Source organism: Lolium rigidum, chromosome 4 (genome assembly GCF_022539505.1).
Source record: "Lolium rigidum isolate FL_2022 chromosome 4, APGP_CSIRO_Lrig_0.1, whole genome shotgun sequence".
NCBI classification, from domain to species: domain Eukaryota; kingdom Viridiplantae; phylum Streptophyta; class Magnoliopsida; order Poales; family Poaceae; genus Lolium; species Lolium rigidum.
The window spans coordinates 123,447,875-123,458,790 of NC_061511.1; the positions used below are offsets into that span (position 1 = coordinate 123,447,875).

At 41.9% G+C, this 10,916-nt stretch overlaps 1 long non-coding RNA gene across 9 annotated transcripts; it reads right to left on the reverse strand.

Moving 5' to 3' along the window:
• Positions 1 to 1,831: 1,831 nt before the first annotated feature.
• LOC124705513 lies at positions 1,832 to 7,800 on the reverse strand. 9 transcript variants are annotated; one of them, XR_007004048.1, is made up of 10 exons: positions 7,587 to 7,800; positions 7,363 to 7,424; positions 7,086 to 7,124; positions 5,919 to 6,903; positions 5,518 to 5,706; positions 5,284 to 5,420; positions 4,422 to 5,206; positions 3,927 to 4,178; positions 3,101 to 3,826; positions 1,832 to 2,102 (listed from the first exon to the last, which is right to left on the reverse strand). It is a non-coding gene; the product is annotated as an uncharacterized LOC124705513 (long non-coding RNA). The 9 variants fall into 9 exon arrangements; XR_007004052.1 differs by having other exon boundaries at positions 5,919 to 6,023; positions 6,817 to 7,124; XR_007004051.1 differs by having other exon boundaries at positions 5,919 to 6,023; positions 6,491 to 7,124.
• Between the last annotated feature and the right edge of the window lie 3,116 nt (positions 7,801 to 10,916).

Sequence of the window (10,916 nt, forward strand, 5' to 3'; positions counted from 1 at the left end):
AAATTACTTTTTAGGGTTGCTAGATATTTATATTTACCGTTGATAAATAACGGGGCACTTAGGGTTGATAACTTGTAAACAAAAAAAGAGTCGCTACATATTTTAAATTGAATTAAATTTTTAGGGTTGATATTTATTTATATTTACCATTGATAAATAGCGGGTCACCGGGTTGATAGCTTCTAAACTAAAAGAGAGTCGCTAAAATATTTTAAGTGAAATAATTTTTAGGGTTATTATTTATTTATATTTATCGTTCATAAATAACGAGGCACCGGGTTGATAGCTTGTAAAATAAAAAAATGTTCGCTAAAATATTCTAAATGGAATACTTTTTAGGGTTGGTAGTTATTTATAATTACCATTGATAAATAACGGGGCACCGGGTTGATAACTTGTAAACTAAATAGAGTCGCCAAAATATTCAAAATAAAATTAGATTTTTAGAGTTGGTAGTTATTTATATTTACTGTTGATAAATAACAGGACACTGGGTTGGTAGCTTCTAAACTAAAAAAAAATCGCTAAACTGTTTCAAATAAAATTAACTTTGAGGTTGATAATTTTTTACATTTACCGTTGATCACTCAAGTACGGAGGGGTTGATTATTCAGATAGATAGGGTTGATAAATTTTAGCCCGAAAAAAAGTTTCTCGAAACATATCAACATGGGTGCTAGTTTTGAAGATTTCGTCGAGACGGATTTATTGGTGAAACCGAATCTTAATTTGGAGTTGTTGTTTGAAAGTTAAAACGTTTTGAATTTACAAATTTGGAAAAGATTCCGCTGACATCAGCATATTCGTCTATTTGTGCATGCATGCAGAACTTTCCTCAATAGCCTACTGTAGGGTTGATAATTTTATACATTCACCGTTGATCACTCAAGTACGGAGGGGTTGATTATTCAGATAGAGAGGGTTGATAACTTTTAGCCCGAAAAAAAGTTTCTCGAAATATATCAACATGGGTGCTAGTTTTGAAGATCTCGTCGAGATGGATTTATTGGTGAAAGCGAATCTTAATTTGAAGTTGTCGTTTGAAAGTTAAAACATTTTGAATTTTCAAATTTGGAAAAGATTCCGCTGACATCAGCGGATTCGTCTTTTTGTGCATGCATGCAGAACTTTCCCTCAATAGTCTGCACCAAGTTAATAATTTTATATATTTACCGTTGATCACTCAAGTACGGAGGGGTTGATTATTCAGATAGAGAGGGTTGATAACTTTTAGCCGAAAAATAAGTTTGTCGAAACATATCAACATGGGTGCTAGTTTTGAAGATCTCGTCGAGACGGATTTGATTGTGAAAACGGATCTTAAATCGGAGTTGTTGTTTGAGAGATAAAACATTTTAAAATTTCGAATTTGATAAGTTTTGAGTCAGAGAAAGGAGAAGAAAGAGGTTTGCTCACGTAATCCAAAAAAACTGTCGAAAAGTGATCGCTAAGCAAGCTTTGAGCGAACGACCGCCAGCTAGGGTCACCCGCTACTTTGCTACGTACAGTGCGAAACAGCAAGGCGTTGTCTTCTGCTCGGCCCGTATAAGCAGGCAGTTGATGGGCTTGTTGGCCGAAGCCTGGGATCCCACCATCAATACATCACACTAGATTTAGATGTGCGCCTTGGCGCACGTTCCCGTGAAATTCGAACCGGTTTACACTTTATATAACAACGATAAAAACCATGTGGGAGATGTTAAAAAGTTTTTAGGCTTATGCTCTAACATATTAGGCATCAGAAGTGATAACACATTTCGAAGCAAATAGACGCCATCAAAATTCAGTAGAAATATACACTGGCAAAACTTAGTAGGACTTGATGTTATAATTATAGTGACAAATTCGATAGCAAATACTTCAGTTTCAAATTCGATATCATGAGTAGAGCACCAAACTGTATAGCAGAGAAATGCGATACATACAGGCAGCAGAGAAAATAGGGAAATATACTGAAAGATATACTTATAGATGGTTGATAAATACACAAAGAGGTTCCATTCAGGTTCACAGCAGGCAACTCCTGGAACAGAGTTCTCTGCACAAATGAATCCCTAACCTTTTTGGCATCCTGGAGCACATCTATATAAAACCATAGCAGTCTGTATGAAAAGAATGGGAGCTTAGAGAACTATTAAGAGAACATCGTAAACATAATTACTGCAACCAACACAAAACATAATAGTCTGATGAATGATATGTAAAACACTGCGCATGCCCCGGCTTTTGTAATGATAAACGTTTTGTAAAACAATGGTGCTTCAGCTTTCATACTGATAAACATTTTATAAAACACTACGCTAAAAGTTTATGCACATCGATGGTAAGTAGTGAACAAACAAGCAGATGTATGCAGGAAAAGATAATACATAAACCCGTTTCTAATACGTTTTTACAAATAAGCAGACATAAAAAGGCTGATTCTCTGTGAGCACGAAAAGACATAACACTATCAATCACCAATAAGCCACTACAATGTTCCAATTTTTTTATGAAAGTAGTGTTTGTCCAAAGCAGCAACCGTGGTGTGGAGCATGCACAATTATCTGGTACAATTAACCGGATAAATAAAAGTGTTTATCTATGGAGATAGACTACAACACTCAAATTTCCAATTATAAGCCACTGATTAGATTGCCTATACCTCATAATTCATAGGGAATATACCCCGTAAATATGTGTTAACTCCATGCAAGCTTACTAACTAAGAATACCATAGCTACACGAATCGGCAATAGTAAAGTAAGTTTTATGGTAGAACCACAAGGCAGGCAAACAAAAGTCAGTTGGCATGTAAATGTAGAGAAAACATCATAATATGATAGCTACCGCAAACCACAGTCTGAAGCATAACATCCATAAATACCGTTTCATGTATATATAAGTTTTCTGTGGGCTAGATAGGCCAGGTTGGCGTTACACTAAGACTATAAACAGTAGGTGCACAAGTTACTGGCTTCTTTTTTTTTGAGAGGCAAGTTACTGGCTTCTGTTGTACAAATATGCAAAGCAAATAAGCAATTAAATAGCAGGGAAGGTAACCAAACTGATGCATGCATAGAGCAAAATGTAGATGTTAGCGGGAATGTGAAGCGTAGACCTGTTGTGTCTGAAACCAAGACCATGGACTGGAATTAATTTGTTCGTTCCATCTATCAGCTCATGACCAAGTGCAGTCCTTCCGTCAGGGCATGATTCATGAATATAGCAACCGGAGAACTTATCATGTTCAGTGGAGTAGGAGTTTGAGTTGTAGGAAGATGTACCTACTGTCTAGATCTCCATGCTTGAATTGCTGAGTCAAGATTGCATTCGTTACCGGTCTCTCCCAGATAGGCCAGCTCGAATGATCTCCTGAAGCCGTTCGTCAGGCTTGCATATATTGTGTATGATAGTATCAGAACACCCACTAATCTCTCTTATTTGACTATATTTGTCAGTCGCTTGTTGCACGAGGCATTCATTAGAACAAACTGCAGAGAAAGCCGGATTTCTTAACTCTGATAAATGTCATCAGTTGAGATGTTCAGTGTAAGACTCAGATTAGTCATCAAAGCCTCTTACTCCCAGCTAATTGATCCATAAGCATATAGTTCCATCATTGTTACGATAACCATTCAAATCAAGCAGATCGGTTTCTTCCTTCAGACCACCTTCCATAGGAAGTGGTGATTCTCTTCCACATATAGAAGCTTCATCATCATCATTCCTACTACAAATATCCTCACCGTCAGGACTGCAACTACCAACATAGGCTGCGACACTATTAATATCATGATCTTGAGTTGTCACAACAGGATCCGATAATCAACATTATTGTTAACCACTGCCAAAAAAAAATTACGAAAGTCATTTGCTCTGTTATTTAAGGAAACATGGATGCATTTTTTGCGCAGCATTAAGCATGGAGAATCAACAACATCTACCTTATCCATCAAATGAAGAGAATCTCTAGGACCAGGATATTGGTGTCTTCCATCACCGTGAGAAGTCTGAAATTTCTTAGTAAGTTCACTCCGCTGCATAGGAAAAGTTGATGCAACAAATGATTTCCGCTTCATGCCTCGAGACAAATTGACCTCCAACACAGCCCCGTCCTTCAGTACAAGATGACTGCCCCCTGAGTTTGCACCTTTTGTCCAACTCCTAAGTGAACCGCCAGCACATCTTGTAGAAATCTGGAAATATTTACCAAGACGTTAGGGAGTCATTACTATTTACCAGTGTGTTGATAAGTTCATAGAATGAAACTAAAAAATAGTCTTCAAGCACCATAGTTTACTTTTGACAGAAAAAGAAAAAGCCATGTTAACTGTTTGGCATAAGTTATCATAATTTACGTAACATGCATTCATTAGTAATAACACGGAAGCCTGTGCAAAAACAACATGTATTGGATAATTTGAAGGGATGAGCTGTACCTTTGGAAGAGCAACCCAATTGTTGTCATGACAAAGCTGTCTTGTCCTAAGATTGGATGTGTGTACTCTATATTCTTGGGAGGATCTGAGGAGCCTGATGAGATAGTACTCCTGCCTTCCAATTTAGCATGGACATGCTTGCTGAATCCTGTTAAAAGATGATAAGGCTACTACCACAACAACAAAAACAGAACACTCATTTACTTGTCCCAGGATCTGTTCCTAAAACTGCAGAGTATTCGAGAAAAGATACAAACTTGTCTTTTAAAATCCAGCTTTAGTATTACTAATTTTCATTTTAGACCCAGGTTTTTCATGGTGGTGGACTGGTGGGCAGTGTTTTTGTTCAAGGAAAACTTAAACAATGTTCACTGGTACACCATAATAACCTGTAGGATGTTTTCTTCAATGCCTAGCCACACACAGCAAAAGTATATGTCTTAATTATAATTTGGTCTATGTACTACTGTTCTTCCATCTTTCTTACTTTATCATTTCTATAAACCAAAAGCTAGATTACATAGAATAAACCATCAGAAAGGAAAATCACACAATTTCACCTACTGTGAGCATGGTTCATTGATTCAAAGCGGCATAAATCTCATGTTATGGTGAAAAGACTCAAAAGTTCCTAATTGCAACAAAAAGAAAATAAAACCTCAATCTAGAAAGTGGTAGTAGAACCACGCCAGATTCCTTTTTAGTACCAAATCTTCTCAAATAACCATGGCACACTTTTAAATAACTTGCAGCCTCCAATTTTTATCAGGTGAGGTTAAAAGATGCTGCAGGTGAACACAACAAATCATCATTCTGGAACTAAGTCCATACTAAACAAAAGGCATGCTATCAATTAATTTACCTTTTTTTTTCTTTTGCAGCAAGGACAAAAACTTATCGCTCATCACTCAACAGTAATTCAGATATCCAGAAAGACCATCAACAAAGCTCCAGCAAGGCCATCACTAAACTGAGCCGCAGACTCCAATTTTAGTATACCTACATGTGGATAGTAAGAAAGCACATTATTAAGGCCATTGGTCTGATCTCCTCAAACTGTTGGAATGCAAGTGATTGAGATGAGATAACACTATACCTACGAAATGGTTGACTGGCGTAGTTTAATAAACCATTAGTTTCAGTCACAAACAAATCCCACGTGATGATGGGCTCTGCCTTTAGCTGATCTATCCCTATTGGATTTGAGGTTTATACTCCTAAGATAACCGGACATGAGGCTCATGTCCAGAGCTGTAAGAAGATCAACCAGATGCCCCCATTGAACCTGCATTTCCATCATTATGCTAATTGAATCAGATGCAAAATATGCAGTGCAACAAAGGATTTATACTACTTGGTTAATATACAATGCATAAAAACAACGCAGCAAGTTAGGTTAAAACTGCCAAGTAAATATATATCTTGTGAACCGAGATTCATTTGTCATAAATACATGTGCCAAATTCAGTAACAATACAAGTTTGAAGAAGCACAAACCTACAAGAACTTGCACTTCTGGGACCAATGTCTCAGAACAGCCAGGTGTTCCTGTAGGATGAGATACACAAGCAGCTTCGGATGAGTGACAATAGCATTCCACACCTAGCGAAGGAAAAACGAGCAGCAACCCACATTAGAATAGAAGTGTGCAATCTGTTTTCAGACTGAAGCTAGGATAACATTACAAAAGCATAGGATGCAAAACAGAGACCAGTTCAAAAATATTGAGCAAAGTGACACACAATTGGTTAACTTACTTGAGCAAATCTGAATCTATAGTTTTCATCTCTGCTCAAACTAAATATATAAAGTAAAATAATTTATGAGAACAGGCTTACGATATGAGCACCTCCAACGGTAACATTTGAAATATACATACATTTTGGAAAATAGAAGGATCCCATAAGAGATTTATGAGAAAGTATGTCTTCTTTGAACTTAACTCAAATATCTCATGTTCATGGGCAAATAGAACAAAAAGAATTATACAGGGTAATGCACATTAATGGCAAGCTCTCTAACTTTGAGGAAGTAGTGCACAACAACTTAGAACACAATTACATCCGTACTTCACTAATTCTCTGTTCAGATAGTTCTTCGATCAGATGTTAAAGAACTAAAACACAGCTTAATCCAACTATGCTGAATCTCTCAAACTCATGTCAATTACCTGAAGATAGATACATGGAACATTATAATAACTTTTTCATAGGTAATTGCAGCATTATAGAATTTTTTATAGCACTCAACATTAAATAACGAAGCATTGTGAGCACAATAGATCTACTAAACTGAACTGTACATCAGTACTGGATAGAAGTAGTAAAGATTCGTGGGAAGATTACAGTAATACTAAGAGGCATAGAATTTGATGTACAAGAATTAAGCAACAAACCAGTGCTCATAATGCAAGCATATAAGCTGAAATACCAGAACAACATGCATGCCCAAAATATATCACCGCATGCCCTCACGGTCTCACCTGAAATGTACTTGAGTGAAATAAATGTCCAGCCTAAGCCACTACGAATTGATGAGCAATGCTAACTGCTAGTCTTACCGAGAAAAACTACACTATCATGAGAAAGGGAAAACTTGAGATGTATGCAGCTGCAAGAAATTTGCTTGATGCATATAGGAAGAGACATGAGACAAATTTCTTACCTCAACATGGACCAAGTACTCGCCATAAGAAACACTGACCTGCAATTGACCGTGATTACATCATGTACATATTCAGTTGCATACTATCGGCAAGAAGAGCATCAATTTAATCCACATCCACGATAATGAGCTAACAGCGAGGCTGTCACTGGATGGCCGTCACTGTACCATGTGAGAGGATGCGGGAGGGAATAAAATCCAAATGACTCCTGATAAGGAAATTCAAGTGGTAGGAAATAGTGGCATAAGTAACTACTGATATCTGAACTTAGTATACCTTGTGACATGATTCTCAGCACTTAAGAGACGGGAGGAGAGGGATGACACCAATTGGGTGACCTGCAACATAACCCCAAACAAAACATTTACATGTCTAATACACATATCATCAAACATGTTGCTTGCATCTATTTCTCTACATCAGATAACATACAGAGAGAGAGAGAGAGAGAGAGAGAGAGAGAGAGAGAGAGAGAGAGAGAGAAAGAGAGAGAGAGGAACCTGTAACAAGAAGGGAAGGAGGACAATGCGGTAAGGATGTGCAGCCCGTGCTCCTCCTTCTTGCCGGCGGGTGTGTGGAGCTCAAGTTGTGGTGCATGAAGAAGATGGGCTGGGGACAGGGGAGCAGACTGCCACCGTTGTCGTCCTCCTACCTCCTCTCGTGATGTGCAGCGACGGCCTCCTCTCGCTCGGAGTGGCCGACCGTCAGCTGCTGCCGCTGAGGCGGCCGCGATGGCCATGGTGAAAAGTAGGACGCCGCGCCAGCGCAGCGCGGAGCAGGAACCGGCGGCGCCGTGGGCGAGAAGAGGCGCACGACGTGGAGGCGCGAGGGGGCGGCGGGGATGGGAGGCGCGAGGCGGCGGCGGGGATGGGAGGCGCGAGCGGCGGCTGCGAGACGCGCCAATGCCGGGCCGGGTGGGCTTCATGGACCCATGGATAAAAAGCGGGTTCGCGCGAGGGCTCGCGTTCTGGACTACTCCATCAGTGAAAAAATGGACGGATAAAATTGCCAGACGGGAAGATCCAGCGAGCTACGAGCGGTAGTCTCTGTGAGGTTCGCATGGAGAGCGTTATATACAACGTTAGATTCACTTAAAAAAATGTTCTCTGCTTGAAAAAAAAAACTTAAAATATTTCCGCTAAATGCTCTTCTTCATTAGACATCAGATCATTTGCAGCTGGTAAGACCATCAGCACGAGACATCAAAAAGAAGAAAAAACTGATAGAAAAATATATATAAAAAACTGATAGCGCAGGGACACCACTGATATCACAAAACTGTTTGTAATGTTACTGATTGCCAGATTAATTGGTCATAGTTAACAGATTAATTAGGAGTAACTGCCAGGCTAGTTAAGTCCTACTCGAGGGTCCTGGTTACTCGCAAATTAACTACACGAGTAATTGCCAGATTAACGACGAGTAACTGCCAGATTAACTAGTGATACATACTCGTAGTACTAATCACAAGATTAATTACGTAGATGTAATTACCTGATTAATTAGCGGTAGTTCCAGATTAAATGAGACTAATGGCCAAATTAATTTGTGCACATTTTCAGGTTAATTAGTGCATAGTATGCCTGAGTGTAAGTGGAGCAGAGGGATTGCGGCGTCGAAACGGATGAGTGCGGCGGAGCAGCGGATTCCGACGAATGGACCTCATTGATGAACAAACGCGCGAGAGCATCCTCGCGCGTAGCTTACATCTTCTCTTCGGCGCGCCTGCCTGCAGGTCGGTGGACACCATCTAGTGCATCCCCGCGCGGCATTTGTCGGTGACATTCTCCCCGTGTGCTACCCGGCGCGGCGCCTCCCTGCTAGCGGCGGCGACCCCCGCCTCTCATGCCTCCCGGCTACGTGCTCGGCGGCGCATACCCGATCTTCGTGTGCGCACGGCACGGCACCCCCCTGCTGGGTGGTCAGCGGCGGCGGCTACTTCCGCCTCCCGTGCCTCCCCGGCGGCGGCTACTTCCGCCTCCCGTGCCTCCCCGGCGGCAGCGACTTCCGCCTCCCAGCAACGTGCTCGGCCGAGGCGACCCACTCCTCGTGTGCCGCCCGGCACGACGCCGCTCAACCTCTGCCCGGGCGACGCGAGGCTCCTCGACCTCCGCCCTCACGGCGCTGCTGCTCCATGGTGGTCCGAGAGAGAGAAGAATTATGTGGTCAAGGAGGAGGTCACGGGGATAATAACGGGATAAGGTGCAGGTGCGGTGCGGGTGCGGGATGAAACAACTCGGTGGGTTGCACGTATCTCCACGCGCCGCCGCACGAGACAGCGCGACGTGCGGCGCCTCTCTGTAGAATTTCCCAAGAATAAAAGTAATATGAAATTTCCCATACAAGTTTAGGCGATCGATAGTAACATATTTCATACACAATGTACTTAACAAAGTGCAGACAATCGATGCTAACATATTTCAAACTAGTAAGCAACTACTAGTCTTCCTTTTCCACGATCCTCCTAGCGGTATCTCCATGGTCCGACCACTTAGTCATCACCTCACAACAAGAGTAGTCAAATATGACCACTCGATCGAAAGATGCCTGGATGTTCCTTGGGGAAGACGAGGAAGTATCCAATCCTTATATCGTGGGCAATGTGAAAGTATGCCAAACCCTAACCGAGGACGACTTTGCTGTTCATAAAATTTGTCTTCACGTCCCACTTGCATCCGGTGTTGGTGAGCAGGGAGATCGTCGAAGCGATCTTCCTGAACCATGGCACGAATGCCTTACAGATTTCACATGTGCCTATGGTAGGCTCGAAGACTATCCAGATGAACTTCTCTTGACCATCCTCATCATGCCAGTGGCCATCATTGGTCGTCCTTCCTCGAGGACTTTTTCTTGACCCCTCACCTGGAACCTCTGCGTTAGCGCCAATCTCCATTGCCTACACAAAAAACCACTATATGTCAAGCCTTCATACAAGAATCACACTCAAAATGGTGTGGCTACAAAATACAAGGGGGTTAGAGAATCTCCAGTCAGCGCTCCTAAATCGCATCTGGAAAAAGCTCTAGATTGAGCGTTTGGAGGATGCCGCCTCGTGGTGTCGCGCTTGGGGCGCGTCTGTTCCCAGACGGCCATGAGGACGGGGGAGCCTTATGCAGTGGATAAGAAACTCCACCGGTGGGTGGCACAGAGGTCGTGCGGCCAGCGAGAGCGAGTGTTGGAGTTGGTGGGAATCAACATATGTATGGGATCGAGAGAGGAGAGAAAAATAGAAAAAAAATCAGCTTTCGCTCACATATTGGCCAGGGGGACATGCGGACAAAATTTGATCTGCAGATGTGTGACGCGCGGACAGTTTATCCATTTAGTTTGAGCCATTGGGCTATGTACTTTGTGTTTGGCTGTCCATTCGGGTTACGGCGGAGATTCCTAAGAGCATCTTCACCGGCGCCCCAAGTAGACAACGGTAGGTGCATAGGCAATGCTCTTTTGAGGGCGTCAGTGATTCAGGAAGGGCTATCCCACAACGGCGTTCCTGATAGGAAACCCCAAACTTTTGCTTGAACAAACATAGTTAAATAAACTTCAAAATTTTATTCAAACTTAGGTTTATATACAAAATTTTGAATGAAATTTAAACTAAACTAAACCATAGTCTACTATCCGTCAGTTGGGGTGTGCTACGGGCCTACCTTGTGGTTGTTCTTCCCCTTCGTTACCGCCTCCCGTATCTGGCTGTGCATCATCACCGCAAGCATCACTGGAGCTTTTCAACGATGATAGGCCTTCAACACTGTCTGCCACTGGTGGGATTCCTCTTTCTGGGCAAGAGTTGGTTGCTCGCGGGTGGCCGCTTCGACCTGGTGCCGAGC